The sequence below is a fragment of the Schistocerca nitens genome, chromosome 6 (genome assembly GCF_023898315.1).
Source record: "Schistocerca nitens isolate TAMUIC-IGC-003100 chromosome 6, iqSchNite1.1, whole genome shotgun sequence".
Taxonomy (NCBI): domain Eukaryota; kingdom Metazoa; phylum Arthropoda; class Insecta; order Orthoptera; family Acrididae; genus Schistocerca; species Schistocerca nitens.
In genome coordinates, this window is record NC_064619.1 from 271846911 (window position 1) to 271873885 (window position 26975).

Here is a 26975-nt window from a genome sequence, read left to right on the forward strand (position 1 = left end):
TTCTCTATTAATCCAATCTCTATATTTCGCTGAGAGAACGAACACCTATATCATTCCGTGCGAGCTCTGATTTCCTTATTTTATCGTGGTGATCGTTTCTCCCTATGTAGGTTGGTGTCAACAAAATATTTTCGCATTCGGAGGAGAAAGTTGCTGATTGAAATTTCGTGAGAAGATTCCGTCACGACGTAAAACACCTTTCTTTTAATGATGTTCAGCCCAAATCCTGTATCATTTCAGTAACACACTCTCCCATATTCCGCAATTCCGTGGTTCAGTGTTTTTCACCTGAGGAAAAAGATGAAAAAGAAAAGCCCATGATCTTTCCTCCAAGATATGGCACAAAAAAAAGAAAAAGAAAAAAATTCAATTTGTGAGACTATTGTTTCACCTGTACCATCTCGTGTTGATTTTCTGACCCCGAGATGGGCACATTGCCACTTAGGTAGAGGTAGAATGTAGACTCATCACTGAAGACGACACGGGCAGAAAACCTTCATCGTCATGGAATAACCAAAGTTGCGAAGTTGGCACGAAAACAGTACTCTGTAGGCTTCAGAGCTTGCAACAATTGCTGAAACGGAACTTGGTGTACAGCTCGATATTTTTTTGCACATTAAATTTCCGGCACATGAGAATTAATAGCGAGAGGGTTGGTAACAAGCACGAGAGAATGACCCATACGGCGTTTGTTTATTTATTTATTCATTTTATTTAGTGTGTACTACGTTTCCCTGAATCCTTTCCCTTGTGGGACCTGGGCTGTTTGAGTGAGAACATTTCTGGCAAGGTCAGAGTGTGCAAATCAGGTCAGAGAGGTCGCGAAGGCACGAGTATTGGCTCTGTCAGGTTGTCGAACCACCTATTCCATGACTCTCCCCCCCCCCCCCCTCTTTTTGAATGTACAACTGTTTGACGATACGGCCCGCAGGACACTGTTTCCTGGTTATCGGCGCTGTGCAGATGTTGAAGACTTAGCTCTCGCTTTTATGATTATATTATCAAAGGTATTAGAATGTTTCAAATCCGCTCGTTACTTAAGTCCAGGTGTTGAAATGAAGTGTGAGATTACCGCGAAAACCCCATAAGGGAGTTTATTTTCGTAATTTGATTAAATTTCAGTAAGAACTTAGCGTTTGCGCCTTGGTCAGGCACGCACCATGGGCCTTAAGCTCACGGTTATATTATTGCTCTGAGCGTAACAGAAGTTAATTAATTTAATATATTTTAATGTGGTTCCACCCCCCCCCACCCCCTCACGAACCACGGACCTTGCCTTTGGTGGGGAGGCTTGCGTGCCACAGCGATACAGATAGACGTACTATAGGTGAAACCACAACGGAGGGGTATCTGTTGAGAGGCCAGACAAACGTATAGTTCCTGAAGAGGTGCAGCAGCCTTTTCAGTAGTTGCAGGGGCAACAGTCTAGAAGATTGACTGATCTGGCCTTGTAACATTAACCAAAACGGCCTTGCTGTGCTGGTGCTGCGAATGGCTTAATGCAACGGGAAACTACAGCCGTAATTTTTCCCGTGGGCATACAGCTTTACCGTATGGTTAAATTAGAGGTGTACAAATTCCCCTTGCAGCCTGCTTGCCCCTAGCTCCTCTGCAACCATTCATGCAGGTCAGCCTGCCGCGACGTAAACACAAGAGTGCGCGTGTACTGAGGCATAGTGGGCAATGCGGGCGATACGGGCTCCCGCAAGCCCGGGCTACCTGGGTTCCCGCAAGCCTGCCAAGCTTCACGGGACCCGCTCAGCTTGCTGCGCCTGACAACAGGTTGCGCTGTCAAGCTACCATGACTAGAGTAGCCAGCTAGTTAGCCTGCAGTTTATTTATCGTAACGGTGGAGGCAGCACAATAATAGGTCGAACTTTAGTGAGATTGAAAAAAAATTGACAACTGGCGAATACATGCTGGTAACGAAACAGAGCACAAGTGCCGCATGGGAAACGTTTTCGTGTGTTTATGAGGCCGCTTCAAATAAATCGGTAGGTGTGTCTCAATGCAAACTATGTAAAAAGCTCTTAAGTACTTATTCGGGAACCTCGAGTATGTTACGACATGTGTGCAAATTTGACAAGCAGTTCCCTCACTCCGTAAATATCTTGAAAGAGGACAAAGATTTAGTGGCCGAAAAGTGCGTCGAAATGTGTGCTAAGGACCTGAGACCATTTAGCAGTATAGAGGGAGAAGGATTTCTTAATTTAGGGCAGACACTGATCGACATAGGTAAAAAATATGGCTCAGTTGATATTAAAAATGTTATGCCTTCCCGAGTGACAGTAGCTAGGAAAGTTCAAACCTTAGCTGATAAAGTGCGCAGCAAAATGCTCCCAGATATAATGCATGCGATTCGTTCTGGTATATGTGCCAGTACAATTGATCTATGGACAGACAATTACAAAGGGGTGCATTACATGTCCGTGACAATGCATTACATAAATTCAGACTGGCGTTTGAATAAATATGTACTGATGTGCTCTGCGTTTCCTGACTGCCCAAAAACTGGCTCGAATATTCGAAAAGAGTTGCAAGATGGCTTAGAAACTATGGGTGTTTCTCGTGAAGACATTGCCAAAATTACGTTTGTCACAGACCAGGGCAGTAACATTGTCAAAGCTCTCGAAGTATATCAGCGTCTTCCAAGCATGGCTCATAGTATAAACACAGTCTTGAAACATGTTCTGAGCGAACAGTTTTTGAAAGAAAATGTTCCAAATATATTAGCCATTCTTAATACAGTGCGGGCTACGGTTTCGTACTTCAAGAGAAGAGGTCTCTGTGTGAGACTGAACTCATCTTTAAAGCAGTGGGTTTCAACTCGTTGGAATAGTTATTTTGACATGCTTGTATCAGTCCGTTCTCAGATTGATTCAGTGAAGGCTGTTTTACATAATGAAGGTGCCTCTGATAAAATGCTGGGTTATGACCACCATATAACTGGCCAGCTTATAGAATTTCTTAAGCCGTTTAAAGAAGCCACAGTTGATCTAGAGAGTGACAAGGATCCAACCCTACATTTAGTTCTACCGTGGTTTTATGCCTTAAAAACTCACTGTACCGTACGGGATAACGATGAAGAGGTTTGTAATTTTATTCCATCTGAATATTATAGAACCACTTGTGAAACATGTATGTTGAGAAAATGTATTTTCAGGACATGAATCCTTTGAAACAAGCTGCTGATGCCTTCCTAGAACAGAAAATGTGCGTTAGTATGTTGCATAAAATTGCAACGTTTATGTTGGCTAACTACCGCACATTAAGAAAGTTAACCGAGGATGAAAAAATTGAAGTTTACCAAGCAGCACGACAGATGTGTGCTGAAGGTAAGCTCTTAAGATAATGCATATATTCTTCATCTACATGTACATGGTTACTCTGCAAGACACAAGCAAGTGCCTTAGTTGAGGGTTAGCCCGCATCTCGTGGTCGTGCGGTAGCGTTCTCGCTTCCCACGCTCGGGTTCCCGGGTTCGATTCCCGGCGGGGTTAGGGATTTTCTCTGCCTCGTGATGGCTGGGTGTTGTGTGATGTCTTTAGGTTAGTTAGGTTTAAGTAGTTCTAAGTTCTAGGGGACTGATGACCATAGATGTTTAGTCCCATAGTGCTCAGAGCCATTTGAACCATTTAGTTGAGGGTTCATCGAACCACTTTCAACTTATTTGTCTCCTTTTCTCGAATTTCGCGCGGGATAGAACACCTACAGCTCTCCGTCTGAGCGCTGCTTTTGTATTTTATTCTGATGATAATTTCTTCCAATGTATATGGGACTCAACAATATCTCTTCGAATTCGGAGGTGTAAGTTGGTGTACGAAATTTCATATATAGATCGCGCCACGTCAAAAAACGCCATTGTTGTAATGATTACCACCCCAACTCTTGTGTAATTTCCGCGACACTCTTTCCCCTGTTTTACGATAAAACCAAACCAGCTGCCCTTATTTAGACTCTTTCGACCTCTTCCGTCAATAGTAAGGCTCTCCAACTTCGTAGCAATGCTCCAAAAGAGTGTTTTGTCATTAAAACGCCTACAGTATTTTCTGTGTGTCCATTCCTATTTAAGTAGGTCGTAATTGTAATCAGAGGTATTAAGTAGAATCTACAGCCTTTAGATTTGACTGGTTGATCTTGTAAATGAAGTTTAACGGACTTAGTTTAGTACACACAGGGATAACCTCGCTCTTGTCATTATTTATTGCCAACTGCTAATTTTCACACCAAAAATATATACCTTATTTAAATCGTCCTGCAGTTAGTTTTGATCTTCTAGTGACTTTACAGGACGATAAATGATAGCATCATCTAAAACCTATTATAATTTCAACTATGTGTAGTACGAACTTCACATTATTCTGCAAATATTAATTGGAACCTGTACAGTTTCAGTACAAGTGCCCAATCACAGCAACCAAGAAACAAATCCAGGGCCATACAAAATGGCGAAATTTGAGGACTGGGCGGAAGAGCCTCCTCTCCTACATGATGAAGTCAGCAGATACTTGCAAGAACACTGTGTGAACGAGGGAGATATTCTACAGTGGTGGAAAAATAACTCCCAACGACTTCCTCGACTTGCGTGTGTGGCAAGAAAAATATTAAATATACCAGCCACTAGTGCGTCTAGTGAGAAAATTTTTAGTTGCGCTGGAAACCTAATTAGCGAAAAACGATCACGTATTAATGCAGACAGACTTAACGATCTCGTCATAATTAATTCAAACACTAATCAGCAGACACATTGAAAATACAGTAGAACATTAAACGGGAAACTATGAGTTTGAGCGCAAATTTACTAATTAAGAGTGCAGATTTCTTTCTTGTGCTTTCTGGGCGTCAATTTCTGAGATAGAAATTTTGTAATGCATACAGTTCATTTTTATTTTAGACTAAACTTTTTGATTTAAATCCTCCCAAGTGACATTAATTATTGTTTGTAAACCATTTTCTGTTACTTGGGTTTGCAAAAGTAGCCAAATATTTTTAGGAGTATCTGGTTTGGCCTAAATAATACTTTCAGGGGAACTGAAGGAAAATTTGTAAAGATTTTATGTTGAAAAGTGTTCTGCAAAATAAAATATTCATTTGTGGAGTAAGGCAATACACATTATGAGTTTAAATTACAATTTATTTTGTTGAGTTCCACACACATTGCAAAATGTAATTTTATTCTTGTATTTCTATATTAAGGGGATTCCCACATGCAGAGTCAAGATGCTGAAGACCTAGACACTACAAATACTCCTAAAATGAAGAGCGTCTTTTTCCATGAATGTATTGTAGTAGGAATATAATGGAAACTCTGAGCCACTCTCCACAGCGTCTATATCTGCGTCATGAGGATTCAGACTCGTCGTTTAGGTCTGTGTTATGAGGGTCTAGAGCCGTCGTTTCGATTTGCATCATGCAAGTAAACACTCGTCGTCTTAGTCTGCATCATGATGGTCCGAAATATGGTCCCTCATGATGCAGACCAATACTACAAGTGTGGACTCTCATGACGCAAACGTAGGAGCCGCGAAAAATGGCTCAGGGTCGCCATTGTATTCCCAGTACTATAGTTTTTAGACGAACTGGATACGAAACAAGTCCTTCGATTTTGTTAAAATGCATTTTGGCAATTTAGAATGATTTTGCCAACTTCGAATGAATTCACAGAACCAGTAAAATACATCCTGGAAACGTAGTTAAATATTTATATAATTGGTGTCATACTTGGCTGAAACATACTAAAGTTAAAGAATCTAGACTTCCAAAAACTTAATTTGGTTCTCATTGCAGTACAGTGGTTAATAGGGGCGTAGATAATTTATTCTTCTGGGGAGGTGACCAATCTTCTTTTTGGGGGGGGGGGGGGTGGAGGTTCACTTCTTTAGTACAAATATCCATCCGTTTCGGTGTTGAAAAGTGCAGCACAGACTGCATTGCGTTGCCTGGGCATTTATTTATTCCATACTCTCGTAGTCCATCTTCCCTCCCGTATTTTCTCTCTATCCATTTAGTCCTCTCCCACTATCTCTTTGATCACCTCCCCCCCCCCCTCCCCATCCCTTGGCTGGCCGAAGTCGCCAAGCAGTTCTAGGCGCTACAGTCTGGACCGCGCGACCGCTACGGTTGCAGGTTCGAATCCTGCCTCGGGCATGGATGTGTGTGATGTCCTTAGGTTAGTTAGGTTTAAGTAGTTCTAAGTTCTAGGGGACTGATGACCTCAGAAGTTAAGTCCCATATTGCTCAGGGCCATTTGAACCATTTTTGAACCCATCCCTTGGCCCATCTCCACCCCACCCTCTATCCTTCTCCTCGTCCTCTCTCTGTTGGATTCCGCCACCTCAGTTCATCTCCTCTTCACCTATCTATGAAAACTCATATATATCTGTCAACTTTTGTGGTGATCAGTGAATTAGTATCAAAGTTTATTGCTAGGTAGCATTTATTGTAATACATTTTGATACGCAGCATTGATAGTTTTGTTTTCTGGTGCGTAAACAAATGAAGTTGAAGGTGTCCCGACAGGGGAATATGCGACATACAAATAGCCATGTGAAAAATATGATTTTCAAGATTGATGCCACAAACAAATAACAACTGCCCTTGCGATTTATCTATCGACATGGCAAATGTAAGCTGCACTGGAAATTATAACCGTTTAAAGTCGAATGGCATGTCGGTCGGAATCTTAGTGATACTGGAATCAAACTGTCCTCACCTTTGTACTTTCCTTTTAAAATTGTGGCTTCGATTACGTTGTTCTTTAACTTCTTCCCCGCAAGCCGGGTGCCATTACAAAGACGTGGCTGGTTTACCTTTCGCAACATGATTGCCGATCCGACTTAATTACAGATTGGGAGGCGGTAATCCGGGGAAATCCAGCGAATTTAAAAATGCCGTAGGATAGTTGAGTACATCATCTTGGTTAGTAACGGAATAAACCGACTTGTATGTCAGCAATTCTCCAGGTGTCATATTTTGAATCTGAAAATTCATTTCGTTAACATCAAGGTTTTTTGCAGCCAATATAACACGTTCACTCAACCAAAAATGGTTTGCAACTGTTAAACGACATTTGCTGTGCGCGAATTGTCCAACACGATGACTGTGAATGTGTCAGACAGCTCTCAAATTTCAAAAAGATCATAGACATTTCGTTTAAAAGATATATATATATATATATATATATATATATATATATATATATATATATATATATATATATATATACTCATAGACAAATACATACACACACACACACACACACACATATTCAAAAACCTTCTCCATGGAAACATGCGTACATAGTGAACTTTCATGGTAACCCGCAAACGATGTCAAAATCTTTTGTAAGGTACTCTCTTCAATGTACTGTCCGAAATATTATGTAGACAGTGATGTTCCTCTTGATGGTCAAGTGTACAAAATTTCTGCAAGATCGGAATAAAATTGTAGGTTGGTGTAGAAATGTGTAAGTAAAGTACCCTCCGCCATGCACCATTCAGAATTTTAAGCAGACAGCGCCCTTCATCCTGCTTTGAATATCAAGTGTGCCAAATTTCATCAAGATCGGAATAAATACGTACAATTTGTCGAATTCCGATATGTAAAGGAACCTCTGCCATGCACCATATGAAATTTTATGTAGACTGTGACCTTCCTCTTGGTTTCAAGGTATAGTGTGCAAAATTTCATCAAGATTGTATGCAATACAAACACACGGACACAATGAAAACGCACTTTCAGTTTTTGTCAAATTTTCCAATTTTTCGGTCGATTTTCGAAAAATTTTATTTCATAAAAACCTTGTCCTGAGAATTACGAACACAGCAAAAAAAAATTAGCCGAACTGGTCCAGGCGTTCTCGAGTTTGACGCTTATCAACACATTTGGCAATTAATTTTTATTTATATAGATAAGAAGCCCGAAATATACGCGTAAAGGAAGAATATACAAATAAAACCAATATTTTTTTACCTGAAATTAATACATATATATAATGTTGGGGTTTGTCTTTTGGTGCTCAGATAAAATAAAAACTTTTGATTAACGTTCATAATACGACAATGACGCGCGCAGACTAAACGGCTGCGTAGCGCAGCTCAGCAGTAATATGAGCAGGCAAGCAAGTTTGCCGCAGCCTGCCCGGGTTGGGTTCTGCTTGGCTTGGCTGGGAGTGAAGCAGCCTGCCCGTTCTGTTGACAACGAGCGGCGGCCTGCCCGCCTGGCCACCGGGCAAGCATGGGCGGGTTAAAAGCGGGACATGTACACCTCTAGGTTAAATCATGATGACATTCTCTTGGGTAAAATATTCCGAAGGTAAAATACTCCCCCATTCCGATCTCCAAAAGGAGATTACTCAGGAGGATGTCGCTATCAGGAGAAAGAAAACTAGCCTCCTACGAATCGGAGCCTGGAATGACAGATCCCCTAATCGGACAGATAGGTTAGAAAATTTAAAAAGGGAAATGGATAGCTTAAAGCTAGATAAAGTGGGATATAGTGAAGTTAGATGGCAGGAGGAACAGGACCTCTAGTCAGGTGAATACAGGGTTACAAATACGAAATAAAATAGGCGTAATGCGGAATTAATAATGAATAAAAAAACAGGAGCGCGGATACGCTACTATGAAAAGCGTAGTGAACGCATTACTGTTGCCTAGATTGATACGAGGCAGCAGGTGATAAAGTGGGTAAAAAGACGAGGGCTAGAAGATATCCTTGGGTAACAGAAAAGATATTAAATTTAATTGATGAAAGGAGAAAATATTAAAATGCAGTAAACGAAGCAGGCGTAGAGGAATACAAACGACTCAAAAATTAGATTGACAGGAAGTGCTAAAAGGCTCTGCTGGTATGGCAACGGGACAAATGTAAGGATGCAGAGGCATATATCACTAGGGGTAAGACAGATACTGCCTATAGGAAAATTAAAGAGACATTTGCAGAAAAGAGAAATGTCTGTATGAATATCTTGAGATCAGATGGAAAACCAGTCCCAAGCAAATAAAGAAAAGCAGAAAGTTAGAATGAGTATATAAAGGGTCTACGCAAGGCGATGTTCTTGAGTGCAATATTATGGAAATAGAAGAGGTAGTAGATGAAGTTGAAATTGGAGATATGACATTGCTTGATGCATTTGACAGAGCAGTGAAAGACCCGAGTCAAAAAAAGGCCCCAGGAGTAGACAACATACCATTAAAACTACTGATAGCCTTGCGAGAGCCAGCCTTGAGAAAATTCTACCTTCTGGTGAACAAGATGTGTGACACAAGCGAAATACCCTCAGACTTCAAGAAGAACACAATAATTCCAATCCCAAAGAGAGCAGGTGTTGACAGGTGTGTAAAATATCGAACTGTCAGTTTAATAAGTCATGGCTGCAAAATAATAACACGAACTCTTCATAGACGAATGGAAAGCCCATAGAAGCTGACCTCGGGGAAGATCAGTTTGGATTCTGTAGAAATGTTGGAACACGCGCGGCAATACTGTCCCTACGACTGATCTTAGAAGGTAGATTAAGGAAAGGCAAACCTACATTTCTAGCATTTGTAGACGTAGAGAAAGCTTTTGACAATGTTGACTAGAATACTCTCTTTCAAACTATGAAGGTGGCAAACTTTAAAGCTTGCCAATGACATTGTAATTCTGTCAGAGACAGCAAAGGACCTAGAAGAGCAGCTGAACGGAATGGACAGTGTCTTGAAAGAAGGATATAAGATGAACATCAACAAAAGCAAAACGAGAATAATGGAATGTAGTCGAATTAAATCAGGTGATACTGAGGGAATTAGTTTAGGAAATGAGACGCTTAAAGTAGTATGTGTTTAGCTATTTGGGGAGCAAAATAACTGATGATGGTGGATGTAGGGATGAGATAAAATGTGGGCCTGCAGTAGCAAGGAAAGCGGTTCTGAAGAAGAGAAATTTGTTAACATCGAGTATAGATTTAAGTGTCAGGAAGCCTTTTCTGAAAATATTTGTGTGGAGTGCAACCATGTGTGGAAGTGAAACAAGGACAGTAAATAGTTTAGACAAGAAGAGAATAGAAGCTTTCGAAATGTGGTGTTACAGAAGAAAGATAAGACGGGTTGGTCACGTAACTAATTAGGAGATACTGAACTGAATTGAGGAAAAGAGGACATTGTGGAACAACCTGACTAAAAGAAGGGATTGCTTGGTGGGACACTTTCTGAGGCATCAAGGGATCACCAGTTTAGTATTGGAGGGAAGCGTGTAGGGTAAAAATCGTAGAGGGAGACCAGAGATGAATACGCTAAGCAGATTCAGAAGGATGTAGGTTGCAGTAGTTACTCGGAGATGAAAGGGCTTGCACAAGGTAGGGTAACATGGAGGGCTGCATCAAACCAGTCTTTGGACTAAAGACCACAACAATAACAATGTGGTGTTACTTTCACAGTGATATTTTGGGGAATTTTTATCATTTCCGATATTTTTGCTTTGTGTACTTGGATTCCCGCCATGTGGTTGGTTGAAGCAACCACCACATTACTAAAGTGTAAAAAATGTTCAAATGTGTGTGAAATCTTATGGGACTTAACTGCTAAGGCCATCAGTCCCTAAGCTTACACACTACTTAACCTAAATTATCTTAAGGACAAACACGCACACCCATACCCGAGGGAGGACTCGAACCTCCGCCGGGACCAGCCGCACAGTCCATGGCTGCAGCGCCCAACCTCCGCCGGGACCAGCCGCACAGTCCATGGCTGCAGCGCCCTAGACCGCTCGGCTAATCCTGCGCGGCACTAAAATGTAGTTTCGTTCCAAAATGTATTGTATCTTCACTACAATTTCGTGTAACTCAATTCCGAAATAGTAAATTTGTGCTCAGAAAAATGAAAGTGCGCGTATTCACTTTGGCCGTTCAGTTGATACAAGGTACGAATAAATAATTATACAGTAGTGCGGGAGTGGAAGATACGACAGAAATAATCTTGTGTATCAGAAATTTTGCATTTCTGTTCGCTACCCCAAATTGGCCACGTGTGTGAACTAGTAAGTAACAAATTGATTCGCTTGTAATGAATTGTATTACCCAAAATACTCGGGTTAAACTACTGTATCTATGAAAAGTTCCGATTTTAACGCCTGTTGATGAAATGGGGACACGCATAATTTTTCCCTCCGTATGATAGTGCTTATTGTGCCCGCATAACTACTTTGATTTAAATACAATGAAGTATGCTACCAAACAATCAGGGTAAACTATTGTATCGCTGAAGGTCGCCATTTTATTGACATTCTGTGGGGATGGAAACTTGCAAAATTTTCCCGCCACATGACAGTAAATGTTCTTGCGTCACTAGTTCAGTAACGTGGTGTTGTTTCGGAACGCAGGATTAAACCAAAATTGCCATTCAGAGTCAAGTCGACCATTTGATACGCCCTCTTTGGCGCACTTTTTAACGATGTTTGAAATAATTATGCACATACTCATCCACCTGTAGCGTCCTTTGCTGAACTTGTTCTGCGTGACCTATAGTAATTAAATTTAATAACAATAGAAGGCATGGGTTTAGGTTTAATTGTGTACCTGCATAAAATTCCACTGTAGCCAGGTCTGCGCTCTCGTCTCCCTTTCAATAATTACGTGGAGAAAGTAAATACTGTTTATTAGAGAGACCATTTCTCATGATGTATAATATGAGAGTCCCTGCTGTTGCTAAGAATGGGCAGTAAGTAGTTCCATTAGATACATGGCTAATTGTTCAAATGCTACAGGTAGTCAATAAATACAATATAAGAGTCCCTGCTGTTGCTAAGAATGGGCAGTAAGTAGTTCCATTAGATACATGGCTAATTGTTCAAATGCTACAGGTAGTCAATAAATACCAGTTAATCGAGATCCTCTACTGATTATTTCCTACCTTTATCATTAACAACTTAAAAAATAGGTATAACCTAAAGTATAAAAACCTCCTTAGAAAATGGAAAATAGGAATTGAAAAATATCCCTTAGAGATAACAGGCAAACCCCAAGAAATTAATCCCTACCTCAGTCGCATGTTGGGTCAACAAATAAAAATGATTCTTCCTATTAAGCCCTGCATGGGTGCCTTCTGTAGTGGTTATAAGTACTGTGTTATCCGTTACCTTCCAATTTTTACGGGTAAGTTAAGCCTACCAAGATTACTAATACCTCAGCAGTAACTCGCAGGTGCCTGTAATTTTGTGGAGCACACGAGTTTTGTAAACTAGTACTACAGAGGGTAACTGCGAGAAGTATTAGGACACGATAAGCGAATGTAAACAGCCTACAGTGTAGAATTTTATCAGTACCATCGGTAGGCTGGTTACGTTGCATTGCAAACGATAAGGCCTTACATGTAACAGACTCCGTAAGTCTCCACGCAGATGTAACTGAAACTAACAATTCACGACTTGCCTTCCGAACTGATTTCTTGTGGCTACACGTGAAGAGCTCTCCCAATCGTTCACGTTCTTCAGTTACTCTTGGTCGTCCCCATACTCTTCCCTTAGCAAACACAGCTAGTATCTTAAAACTGATGATGTTGTCTACGGATGTTATTATCACTTGGGAAATTACTGTGGGACTTACGTTTCACTGCAATAAGAGATTCAGCACTTGCAAAATGTAAAGCACAAAAATCTCTCTGTTCTTTTGTCGCTTTCTTCGCTACAAGAGCTTTCTAACGGAAAATACAGGATGGAGTGCATGTACATGCGCACAGGTATACAAACAAAACTGTTTGAATTGTTATTTCATTTGCCCCTTCATTTGAAATCGTAAGTTGAGTGTAATAAATGATACAAAGCCTTAAAACTCCAATATTCATTTTAAAACAATGGGTATCTTCTTTACAGTTAGCCTACAGTACGGTGCCATGTATAAGCATTGAATTTTAACCATGACCTCGAAAAAATAAAACTACGTAAACAATTTTTCCTTTTTAAAGCCATATTGACTATTTATCGACCGTCATGGTTTCAAAAATGTGAAAAGGTTGTTGAGACCCTTCTGCTGGTTACAATCGAACATACCTTAAGAAGACATTTCATGTGAACAACATGAGCGATTGTTTACATTTTTCTACGTGAACAGGAGATCAATATACCAAGTAAATATTCCCTCGCATTACGTTAACATTCTCATTCTTCACCGAATGACCATAGTACATGCCTAGACTCTCAGAACAGCCTGGGAACGACAGGTATCTTCTTTACAGTTGGCCTTCAGTCATGGTGCAATGCATAAGCACAGAATTTTAACCACTACCTCGAAAAAATAAAACCACGTAAACAGTTTTTCCGCTATAAAGCCATATTGACTATTTATAGACCATCCATGCGTAACTAACCTGTCCTCACACACTACCATAACTGTTAATCTCGTGCTGGAGAGACATTTCAGCCGATAGTCGCTGACTGGTATCGGAAGATAAACAGGAGATTGTAGTGCCTGTATTGTATTGCATTATGTCTCGTAACATGTTGCTTGGTTATATATTTTAAGCAGATAACAACTTTTTTACGATACTGCAGTGCCTGTGTTTGCAATAAGTCCGATGCTATGTTCCTTCGTACATGCATGTTCGAAGTAACGGACACTGTGAAAACTGCAGACGTTACGAAATACAGGAAATGTATTCACATTGTGAATATGAGCAACTTTCAACTGTAGAATGGAATGACGACATTGAAAATTTGTGCCAGGCCGTGTCTCCATGTCCTGTTTGTCGCGAATGGTCGCCTTAATCACTTCGGCTATCCGAGCACGCTTCACGGTCAAACCCAAACTTCCATATTATGTCGTCGCCAATGTGTAATTAACTTTCCCTCATACACATACTGCAACTACCGTACAGGGGAGACATTTCATTCGATAGTCGTTAGTCTGGTATCGGTAAGTAAATGCGAGATTGCAGTGCCTGTGTTTGGTAAAAGTACGATGCAATATTCCTTTGGACATACATGCTTACATGCATGACGCATGGACCACGACAAATGGAGGTTCTGGTCTGGCTGTGAAGCGTGCTATAGACAAAATTGTTAAGACAACCGCTCGTGACAAGCGGGAAATAGGGTTTCGAGTCAGTCTGGCAAAAATTTTCAGCGTCGTCAATTCATTCTACAGTTGGAGTTGTCCATATCCTCATCTGTGAATACATTTTCTGCATAACAAATTGGTAGCGGTGTCTGAAAAATCTTTACATATTTTTTTCCTTTCTTTGAAGGTACATATCCGCTACCACGGTACAGATTAAACACAGTACTGTAGCACCCCTCTCGAGGTGCAAAGTAGCATGGAGCAGGCCATTGATATAATGGAAATGCGATGAGCCATTATTTTTTTTTATCCTCTAGCGCCCTGCTAGGTTACTGTGGTGCGGGTGTTTTAATATGTGCCGGGACAGCAGACCAATACCTTCAAACAAAGGAAAAATTAATCTCATAGTTTTCTTTTCTCAATATGATTAGAATTTTGTTACTACACCGCCTACATTCTCCACTTTATCACTGGGCTGCACGACTTTGTTTTGGATTCCCAAGCGGCGTGCTGCTATTCCAAGACAGGTAGATTTCAATGTGTAATAGATCCTGAAGTGACCATGCCTCATATGTTTCCATTACAAAACGACACGCAGAGTAGATAAACATAAATACCGCCAATATAAATAAAATCACCGTGTAATGCTGTTGTCAGGGAGACAGACCAGGGAGGATTTTTCAGCTCCCTAGTCGGGAACGCTCTTCCCGCTCCGAGTAGGATTGACCCTTTCCTCGGAAGTGTGGGAGTCATGTCGTAAGGGTATGTGCATCTGACCAGTGTCGTGTGTCGTTATGCGTTGCCTGCACAGTGGATGACAAACGACAACTGTGATATAAATTGGCGGTTTATGTAGGTAGTGCTTGCTTTTTGAATTCCATGGGAATAGCTGCGCCAGTAATCAGTTTTCGAATCACTGCAGACTACCTTCGAGCCGAGCCTCGATGCATAAATGAGCGTCGGTGCAATTTCAATAAACTTATAGACTACAATTTGTCGTATGAGAACATTTTGGTATTTATAAAAATCCGCAGCCTTAATTACAACACGATAAAAATATGCAGAAGAAAAGTTAAAAGGTGGGATTCCGCTGTGTCAAATCGGTAGAAAAGACAGCCAAAGTCACTACCACGTACACAAATAAGAAAATAATTAGAGTGCTTGAGTTTCTTTCGTTTTTGAATTATCAGTCTTTTCATTGGTTTGATGCGGCCCACCAAAACTTCCTCTCCTTGCCAAACTCTTCAACACAGAGTAGCACTTGCAGCCGAAGTCCTCAATATTTGCTGGATATATTCCGGTCTCTGTCTTCATCTACAATTTTTACCCTCTACAGCTCCGTCAAGTACCATGGAAGTTATTCCCTGATGTCTTAACACATGACCTATCATCTCCTTGTGCTTTCTTCTTGTCAGTGCTTTCGATGTATTCTTATCCCGATTCCCCACAGAACCTCCTCATTCCTTACCTTACCAGTACACCAAATTTTCGACATTCTTCTGCAGCACTACATCTCAAATGTTTCGATTCTCTATTTCCGGTTTTCTCAGAGTCCATGTTTCACTACCACGCAATTCTGTGTTCGAAACGTACTGTCTCAGAATTTTCTTTTGCAAATTATGGCCTATGTTTGCAAGCAGTATACTTTCTTGGCCAGGAATGACCTTTTTACCTGTTCTAGTCAGCTTATGATGTCCTCCTTGCTCCGTCCGTCATTGGTTATTTTGCTGCCTAGGTAGCAGAATTCCTTAACTTCATCTACTTCGTGACATTCAATCTTGATGTTAGGTTCCTCTCTGTTCTCATTTCTGCTAACTTCTCCTTACTTTCATTTCTTCTATTTACTGTCAATAGGTATTCTGTACTCATTATTGTGTTCATTCCATTCAGCAATTCCTGTAATCCTTCTTCACATTTACTAAGGACAGCAATATCATCAGCGACTCGTATCATTGATATCTTTCACCTTGAATTTTAATTCCACTCTTGAACCTTTTCCGTCATTGCTGTTGAACAGTAGAGGCGAAAGACTGGATCCCCATCTTACAACCTCTTTAATCCGAACACCTCGTTCTTGGTCTTCCACTCTTCTTATTCCGTCCTGGCTCTTGTATATGCTGTATATAACCAGTTTCTCCTTATAGCATTCCCCAATTTTCCTCAGAATTTCGAACATCCTGAACCACTTGACAATGTCGAACGCTTTTTCCACGACAAAAAATCCTATGAACGTGTCTTCATTGTTCTTTAGTTTTGCTTCCAGTATCAACCGCACCGCCAGAATTGCATCTCTTCTGCCTTTACCTGTCCTAAAGCCAAGTTGATCCTCCTCTAACACATCCTCAATTTTCTTTTCCGTTCTTCTCTAAATTATTCTTTTTAGCTATTTGGATGCATTAGCTGTTAAGTGTACGATAATTCTTGCACCTATCAGCTCTTCGTACAATCGGAATTGTGTGGATAATGTTTCTACGAAAGTTCGATTTTGTATCGCAAGGGGCCCATATATTCTACACACCAGCGTGAATAGTCATTTTGTTGTCACTTGCCCTAAGAAATTTAAAAATACTGTTGGAATGGTATCTGTCGCTTCTGTCTTATACGATAGTAAGCCTTCCAAAGCTCTTTCAAATTCTAATAGTGGATCCTCTGCCTTTCCTGTATAGACTCATGTGTCTTCTTTTATCACGTCTGCAGACAAGTTTCCATTCCCCCCCCCCCCCTTCTTCCACTCCCCACCACAAAGAAAGAGGCATTCAGTGTACTCTTTGCACCTGTTAGCTCTGTCCTCAGCATTTAACAGTGAATTACCATTGCATTCCTATTGCTACCAACTTTGCTTTTAATTACACCGAAGGTTATTTTGGCTTTTCTATATCCTGAGTCAGTCCATCCGATAATCATTTCTTTTTCAATTTCTTCACATGTTTCACGTAGCCATTTCGTCTTAGCTTCCTTGTACTTCCTATTTATTTCATTTCTCAGTGACTTGTATTTCTGTATTCCTGAATTTCGCTGAACGTTTTTGTACTTCCTTCTTTCATCGATCTATGAAGTATTTTTTCTTATACGCATGGTTTCTTCGCAGTTATCTTCTTTGTACCGATGATTCTCTTTACAACTTAGTGATTTCTCTTTTCAGAGACGTCCATTCCTCTTCAACTGTACTGTCTACTGAGCTAATCCTTATTGCGGTATCTATTGCCTTAGAGAACTTCAAGCGTATCTCTTCATTCCTTAGTACTTCCCTATCCCACTTCTTTGCGTACTGATTCTTTCTGAGTAATCTCTTCAACTTCAGCCTACTTTGTGACGTGAGACTATATTTGTTATTGGGTACGCCTTACAATCCAGTATCTGATTTGTGAATTTCTGTCTGATCATGATGTAATCTAACTTGTACTTTTCCTATACTGTAAGTACGCTGTTTAGGTTTTTATGTTAGTAACGCCACCGCCACGTAGCGCTCTGTATGAAATCACTGGCTGCGCTGTGTGCATTCTGGGGCTGGTTGGCATTGTTGCAATAGTCGCTATTGTAGCGTTGGGCAGTTGGCTGTTAACAGCGCGTAGCGTTGCGCAGTTGGAAGTGAGCCGCCAGCAGTGGTGGATGTGGGGAGAGAGATGGCGGAGTTTTGAGAGCGGATGATCTCGACGTGTGTCCGTCAGAGACAGTAAATTTGTAAGACTGGATGTCATGAACTGATATATGTATTATGACTTTTGAACACTATTAAGGTAAATACATTGTTTGTTCTCTATCGAAGTCTTTCATTTGCTAACTATGCCTATCAGTAGTTAGTGACTTCAGTAGTTAGAATCTTTTATTTAGCTGGCAGTATTGGGGCCCGCTGTATTGCAGTAGTTCGAGTAATCAAGATTTTTGTGAGGTAAGTGATTCATGAAAGGTATAGGTTATTGTTAGTCAGGGCCATTCTCCTATAGGGATTTTTGAAAGTCAGATTGCGTTGCGCTAAAAATATTGTGTGTCAGTTTAGTGTTGATCAGAATAAGTAGAGAGTAATGTCTGAGTACGTTCAGTTTTGCTCAGCTGTTTGAAAAGCAAATAATGTAAGATGTTTAACAGCACAGTAATTCATTAATTTTTCTAAGGGGACGTTTCAGTATCTTCCGCCGTTTTCCATGTATACCTCCTCCTCTTGTAATTCTTGAACAGAGTATTGGCTATTCGTAAGTGAAACTTATACATAATTCCATTAGTCTTACTCCTCTCTTATTCCTACTACCAAGCCCATATCATCCCGCAACCCTTTCTTCTGCTCCTTCCCCTACAATTGCATTGGAGTCCCCCATGACTATTAGACCTTTTTCTCACTTTGCGTACTGTGTTATTCTGTTACTATTCTCATATACTATCTCTACCTCCTCATTTTCAGCTTGTGACCTTGGCATGTATGCCTGAACTATCGTTGTCGGTGTTGGTTTGCAGTCGATTCTGAAAAGAACAACCCTACCGCTGAACTGTTCACAGTAACACACTCTCTGTCCTACCTTCCTGTTTACAACGAATCCTACTCCCGTTTCTGCTGCTGTTGATATTACTCTATACTCATCTGACAGGAAATAATTGTCTTCTTTCCATTTCACTTCACAGATCCTCACTGTATCTACAATGAGTCCTTGCATTTTGATTTTCATATTTTTTAGATTCCCTATCACGTTCAGACTTCTGACATTCCACGCCCCGAAACATAGAATGTTATCCTTTCCTTTGTTATTCAATCTTTTTCTCATTGTAACCTAACCTTTCGCAATCGCTTACCGGAATCAGAATGGGGGACAGTTCCGGAATTTTTTGCCAATGGAGAGATCACTGTGACAGTTATTCATTCACATGGCACATGTCCTGTGCATGCACGTTATGTGTCTCTAATGCAATGGCTTACATTGCCTTCTGTATCCCCATGCCATTGATCATTGCTAATTCTTCCGCCGTTAGTGGCTGTTTCCCACCCTAAGAACGAGAGAATGCCCTGAATTTCTATCCCCTCTTCAGCTCTCTTTGACAATTCTGATGGTGTAATGGGGGTGGCTTCTTATGCCGGAAGTCTTCAGCCACCATTGCTGAATTTTCATTCCAAATCTTAGCAGTCGCGGGACTCGAACCCGAGACGGAAAGTGTTTGGTTACTAATCAAAGACGCTACCAGAGGCCACGGGTGCCTGACAGACGATAACACAATTCATGTAGTAATAACGATTAGACGATCTGACAGCACATAAATGTATCATGATCTGGTTTACGTTGTGTTTCAGGTGTCTACCACTAAAAAAAATATAGACTCACAGCGACGACGTTAATGGATAATGTCATTGAGTTAACAATACGTTAATGAAAAACGAAAAAAACTCTAGATTGTGAACATACTAAATTCACGTGTAAGACGCATGACGTCCCCACAAAATACTCGTTTACTTTGTTTCATTAACGGTATCTTCCTGTGAGCTGTATATATCTTCACTGCCCGCAGTTACTATCATCTAATGTTGGTACAGAGAAAACGCAATGTCCCAATTATATTGGGTGTCGAAGGATGTGTAACCTGATGTCTACCTATGTAAGGGTACCACCGCACCTTTTTAGAGTATGTTATTTTCATAGGCCAACAAACGACCTGAAATCACGAGTAGTGGGAATATGTAACTAAACTGCAAAGGTCGCAGCCTGTAGAGATATGCTAGAAAGAGTTATCATTGTGGGTTAAACAAATTCCGGCACAAAACTCAATGTCGTGTTTCATCTGGTTAACAAATACAAAACATTATCTCTTGTAATTATCCACTAAGTAAGCCGCACATATGAGACTCTGAAATACATATTATTTTACTAGACGCAGTATACCTGGACCACAGATTTGCAAAACGCGCAGTATGCAGATCATCTGCACCTCCTATTATACTTAATTTTATCACAGTATAATTTCGCGTTGAATGAATACAATCACAGATCTGAAATGGTAACCATGCTTACCGAAACCGGCATCGACGAGAAAGGTTGTTCAAAATCGATCTGGGCTGAGAAGTTCACCTTCTCTTGAATAATTACAAATCGCCCCTTACCAATCAAGATCAGTAAACTAATGCATTTAGTAATGTTCCGCAGAACGTCTTGCCAGGCCCAATATTTACAAAATTGTAATTTTCTTAACTGATTTGTGAATAATTAAAATCATCACCAATAATGACAGTAAGAATGTGGATCTTATGAACTAGTGAACTCAGGGTTTCTCTGAGTTTGAGTCATATCCGGAAGTGAGTCTGGTGGTCGACAGAAGAATCCAGTCATAATTTTATGCCAACTTCTGATGCTAAATCTTGCTCATACCGTCTGATGTTCAGTTTCTAACTCGATGGATTTGAGCACCTTGTCTACTGCAGCAAATACACGCCCTCCTTTTAACATTAGCCTATCTTTTTGATATCCGCTTCCATTTTTACAGAAAAATCTCTATGCTGTCAGTTTTGGGTTTTAACTTTTTGGTCCTAGCATTTGCGACTTCCATTGCTTTTTAGGAGTGCCTCAAATGCTGGCAGTTTTGCTGTTAATCACTAGGATTTGAATACTCTCGCACCTAGGGGTCATTACTTACTACTACACTTCCCAGTCCTGTACAGTTATCGTTCAGATGGAGAGAAGCCAAACAGAAACGCTTGTGTGCTCTCCACACAGAGTCAGTTACTTTGGTAGCGCATACCTGGCTCTTTAAGGGGGAGAGGTATTGCATTTCTCGACTCTATGGCGCAAGCCCAGGAAGTCGTAGCCTGGCTTATCGTTTAACGGGTAGAAGTTTCTGCTTCATTCCTTTCACCCACACAGAATTAGGAGGGAAAGTGCTGCAAATTTCGAGCTTCACTGGAACTCCGTGAGCAAGGCTGGCCTTAACCTTCTCTCTCATTCGCTGAAACGATTGAAGCACGACGTCGGAGCCCAGACTACAGACACCGTTTGTTCCAACTTGCGCCAGAATCTAGAGCTAGTTGCTCCCTTTCTCTCAGTAGTGTGCAGGAATGGCCTCTTCAACATGTTGAATGAGGCACCGTGGCATACGTACTCAGTGCCCCAGTATTCCTTCCATTTCCTTGCTTTTGTTTCCGCAAGGAGTATCATATTAGCCGTATATTTGAGCTAGCTACGGGTAATAGATGCTACCTTTTTGAGTTTGCGTCCTTTTGACACAGGACACAGTAGGTTTTCCAGCATGTGAAGTGAATCTCACTGACTCCGTTTCGGTTTCGATGAACGACAGTATCTCTAACTTGCTGGTTAGGAGGATGCGTGTAAGATCGTCAAGTCACTCTGGCTCTGTCTCCCCGGACACGCCACTCATAGTCAAGTGGACAAGTAGTGATGTATCATGTGCTTCCTGTATTATACACTTCAGAGGACAGTAATTGAGGTACCTCTGGTATCTCTGGAAGACGACTAAGACTCCTCTCGGAAGCCCTCTCAACATACTCACTCACAGCGTCTTCCAATCGTTTCACGGTAGAGTGATTTCCAGCTGCTTACGAATGTCAACTAACTTGTCTCGTAATCGAGAGTAGCATTCACAGTGGGTCTACATTGTGGCTGGTGCAATTTTCTACAGAGCAGTATATAAAGACTTTTGTAATAAGCTGTACTTATTAACTGTGTCCTGAATACACGTACGACACTTACGAGACGTATTGCAGCACATCCACAGGCACCAGCGACCAACCAAAAGCTGACACCCGCGAAGATGGATGACTGGAAAGTCGTACCCCAAGAATTACTTACGACACTTGTGGCCAGCATAGGAATACGTCATTGAGCATGGTTTGCTGTCCGTGGTGATTATGTCCCCTGTTAAGAACCACGCATCGTCTTTTGTAATGTCCACGAGACCATCATGAATCGCGGTGACTTCAGTATAATTATCGTCTCTGAATAAAATTCTCGTTTCTGGTCGTCTCACTGAATATTTGTTTCAGTTACTCTGTGTACTATACTGTAGCAGTTCTTTCCATTATAGTCCAAGTCTTCCCGAGCTGTGTTACTTGACAATGACAAATCCGGCGAAAGTACTGAGTGTTGTTCCTCAATGATAATGGATGTTAATGTATACCACAGTGAGTGGATGTTTAAACATGAGCGACAACAAAAATGTTTTTCCTTGAAGAACGGCAATAGAAACAAACGTTCCTGGTGATCACCTCGCAGCAACATATCTTCAAACGAAGGCTCTAATGGTTTGATAAAAGTGAATACACTCTCTGCAAATAAACATTCAATTCGAAACCGGTAACAGTTCTTCTTTAACGAAATAAAGTAGAACCGAATTGTGACTTGCCCAACATATTTCGAGTCAATGATCGGATTGGTTGGACCAGAGAACCTAGTCCATTACAGCCGAAATCTTCATCATGCCAGGAGAGACGCTGCAGGCGATGTCGTGCTATTAGCAGGCGATGCAGGCAGGTGATGTCGTGCCATTAGCAAGGCACTTGCGCCGGTTGTCTGCTGCCACTGCCCATTAAAGCCAAATTTGGCCACACTGTCCTAACGGATACGTTTATTACACGTCCCACATTCATTTCTACGAATATTTCACGCAGTGTTGTTTCTCTGTTAGCAGTGACGACTCTACGCAAACGCCGCTGATCTTGGTCGCTAAGTGAAGGCCGTGGGCCACTGCGTTATCCGTAGTGAGAGGTAGTGCGTGAAATTTGGTATTCTCGACATACTCTTAAGACTGCGGGTCTTGGAATACTGAACGGCGAGAGCATTTCCGAAATAGAATGTCCCATATGTCTAGCTCAAACTACCATTCCAAGTTTAAAGTCTGTTTGTTCCCGTCTTGCGGCCATAATCACGTCGGAAACCTTTCCACATCTGTCACCTGAGTACAAATGACAGCTTCACCAATGCACTGTCCTGTTACACATAATGTATACCATACTACGACCACCTATATACTTGGATATCGCTATCTCATAACTTTTGTCGCAGTGTATTGCAGGTAGTGAATTTTAGTGCGAACGGAAAGTAGAGGCGTTATTAGTATCTAAAGTTAATTAATAATTAAAGTTAAGCATAATATAATAAGGGGCAATGGCCTTGTCGCAGTGAATACACCGGTTCCCATGAGATTGCCGAAGTTAAGCGCTGTCGGGCGTAGTCGGCACTTGGATGGGTGACCATACAGGCCGCCATGCGCTGTTGCCATTTTTCGGGTTGCACTCAGCCTCGTGATACCAATTGAGGAGCTACTCGACCGAATAGTAGCGGCTTCAGTCAAGAATACCATCATAACGACCGGGAGAGCGGTGTACTGACCCCACGCCCCTCCTAACCGCATCCTCCACTGAGGATGACGCGGCGGTCGGATGGTCCCGGTAGGCCACTCGTGGCCTGAAGACGGAGTGCCTTATAATATAATAAGAATAGTGTAATGATACGTAACTGCAATAGTAATACACACGTATAATAAGATTGAGAATAAAGGGTGTTGCACTAGTTTGGTAGCAAACTAAGGCAAGCACTGTTAAGAGCACAGTTTGCCTTTGTTTATGTTATTGAGCTCTGTTACATTTTTAACTACCTTCTCTCCAGCTGCTGTGTTGATAATCACTCTACCATCCTGAACACCAAATCGGGATATGGTGTTGATTATAATCTTTAGTCATTTACGTGTCAAATCTGCTCTAACTATTTATATTGGCTTTCCTAACTTTTTCTTGAATCTTCATACTAGTGGAAGGCTCCTCCAGGTGTCTGCTCTTTTTACTTGTATGTCTAGTTCCTGGCGCGCGACGTGAATGTGCTGGTTGTGTGTTCATCCTCTTTTTCTGTTACCCCTTACAGACGCAGGCTATTTCAACTCTGGTATTGGTCTAGTTTATCAGTTACAATACGCTGATATTGGTCTTGTTTGTCAGTTACAACAGGCAGTTCTGCTTCCAAAAATCTCCTTTTTACACTCATACACGGACCTTGTTAAAGTAGTAACTTCTGCAGTACTGTTGACAAAAGTTTGCAAATGTTGGCTAAGACTGCAATGTTACAGCATCCTCTACAGTACACGCAATCGTGGAGCGCAGCGCTTTCCTGTTAACGTGTGCTGGCACTAGTTGTTCATGGTGTGCCTTCCCTTTCTATGTACACCTTTCACGGTGTGTAATGTTTTTCTGCATGTATCGTCTTTCGATTCTGAGCTGACACGGCACCGCTTAGTGAGAATTCACCATGAGCAGCGAACTCTTGTATTGTTTGTTCCTTGAAAATATAATGATGTGAAATATCGGCAGTTCTCGATATCGTTACCGGCTGCATTGCCGAAAGCTGCTTGAACATTCGATGCGCGGCGATAAGCTCAGTTTTTGCAGTAGTATTATTTGAAGCTCCATTTAGAGTTTTATTATAATTTGATACGCACCAATACGCTTTAAAAAGGCTACATTGTTTTCAGTGTTCTTGATATAATGATTTTCTCGCAATTAAATATTCCGTAGAGCAGCGATAGTACGGAAGACGGGAGAAGTGCTGTTTTGCAGCTGCACTGAAGCGCTGCTCTCTGAAGCAAAGAGCGGAGTCTCTTCCGACGTTTCGCGCTGCTCGGCGCGCCGGCAGCGCCACATTAATTGCCGGAGTCAAGTTGGCGCTCTCGCGCCCCCGGGCCGCCATTAACGACTCATGAGGAGAATTAGAAGTCATTGGCTTCAAAGAAAGCGACGTTACACTTAACCTCTCGGCTGGCCGCCGGAAATATATGGCGAAATTATCCACTACCGGAGAGCGCTCTTTGCCTCGCGTAGAGGTTTGGAAGGCTGCCACTGGAGTGCAGGGCAACGCCAAATTGTTTAATGAGGCGAAATTATCATTTGCATGAATATTTAAAAGTCACGGGAGTAATGAATGTCTGGCCTGGGCGAGGTCGCTCTCCAGTACAGCAGTTAAGCCCTGCCTCCACATACCTGCCATTAGATTCGGTAGTGTTCCGTAAGAAAAGAGGACGGAAGATTAAAAACTGTGTCACGCTTCGTGTCATTATGATGAAGTTCCTGTCATAGACTCAGCAGGAGTTCAACGGAAGACCACTCATGCGCTTCAGTCACAAAAGTTACGAGGATGAACATGTTGATTACGTAAAGCTATCTCAAGTGACAACCAAGTGTGGATCATGTGTACTATCTTCTTTGACGTGGGATCAGTTCGACCCATTTTTCGACTAATAAAACCGAGTATATTATATTGGAAAACCCAGTACATTATAGTAGACGGCAAATGTTCGACACATATGCTACTAAGTTAGCCCTAATATTTACTTTCTTATATAGCGTTTCTGAAGAATAGATGTCAGAGGTCTTTTCTGAAAGTATTTGTGTGGAGTGAAACATGGAAGTGAAACATGGACGATACATAGATTAGGTAAGAAGAGAACAGAAGCCTTCGAAATGTGGTGATACAGAAGGATGCTGAATATTACATGGGTAGATCACGTAACTAATGAGGAGGCACTGAATCGAACTGGGGAGAAGAGGAATTTGTGGCTCAAGTTGAGTATAGGAAGGGATCGGTTGGATGGACGTGTTCTGAGGCTTCAAGGGATCATCAATTTAGTACTGGAGGGCAGCGTGGAGGCTAAATATAGTGTAGGGAGACCAAGAGATGAATACACTAAGGAGATTCAGAATGATATAGGTTGCAGTATTTACTTCGAGATGAAAAAGCTTTCACAGGAAAAAGTAGCACGGAGGGCTGCATCAAACCAGCCTCTGGACTGAAGACTACAACAACAACAACAGCGACAACAACAAGGATGACTCATTGTAAAAAACTAGTTTGTAATAAACACAACTGTGAAATGTTCAAAGACTGCTTTTAAGATAGTTGAACTTCGAGAGATGCAAAGCCGCTGAAAAATTTGAAAATAAAGGCTTCACTTATCTTATTTCTGTTATATCCCTTTTTTGTTCTTAGGAGCTGTACCCTAGCAGGTGTTAAGTTCGGTACTTGTACATGTATACGATAAAGGTTAGTTCAATCTATCTACCGTGTTGGCTACGTGATTTCTTCAGGCCACCACCTTGTCTCCTTATCATTTATGCCATTTATGTTGCGATTTGTACATGTCTGAGGGACAAAGAGGGCGAGATTGGCGATGAATTGTTCAGACACGGGGGGATGGGACTCTGTCAGCGTTCTTTCGTTAACAGTTTTCGTATTACGGAACAGAACACGCTGAGATGATTACGCCCATGATTTTCGCGTAGTTTCCTGAACGAAATATTGTAAAAGAAAAATTGGTCGAGCCTGATTGGATTCTATATGCGAATAATGACGCCCGACAATCTACTCACTGGCCTGATGTAATAGAAAATTATTAAGGAAGAAGATTGCCTCCAAAAGGTATCTGTCTAGCAAATATTTTAGAATTTATATATGCTGCACCGTAGCGTGCAATTTATGAACACGATAGTCATTCTAGGTGTGGGTTGCCTCCAAGTTGCGGCTGTTCTGTTGTACTAAGTTACATAATTTGCTAGTATTAATTTATCGCCGCACCTTTCAGAAACCTTTAACTCTCATTGCCAGGCAGGAGTGCTGTGCCGCAAAGTTTGGTTGTAGCCCAGGAAGATTAACAGTAACTCAGGTCTACTTTGCATATATGACCAATGTATCAGATACGAGAAACAGCACAATTAGACAGATCGCAGACGTTGCTGTCGTCTAGTAGAAAATTTCGTTAGAAAATGCTGAAACACTTGGATATAATGTCCACTTTATTTTATGAATGGCAAATCTTTTCAAATGTCTATAAATTGAACGTAATTCATGTAACAGAAATACACTCGTGATCGCAAAAGAGCTGCATGCAGAAGGACCCGACCGGACCACATTAAACTAGGTGGGGAGCGTGGGTGGGTCCATGATGTTGTGCACTGAAGTTGATATTAGAATGCCCT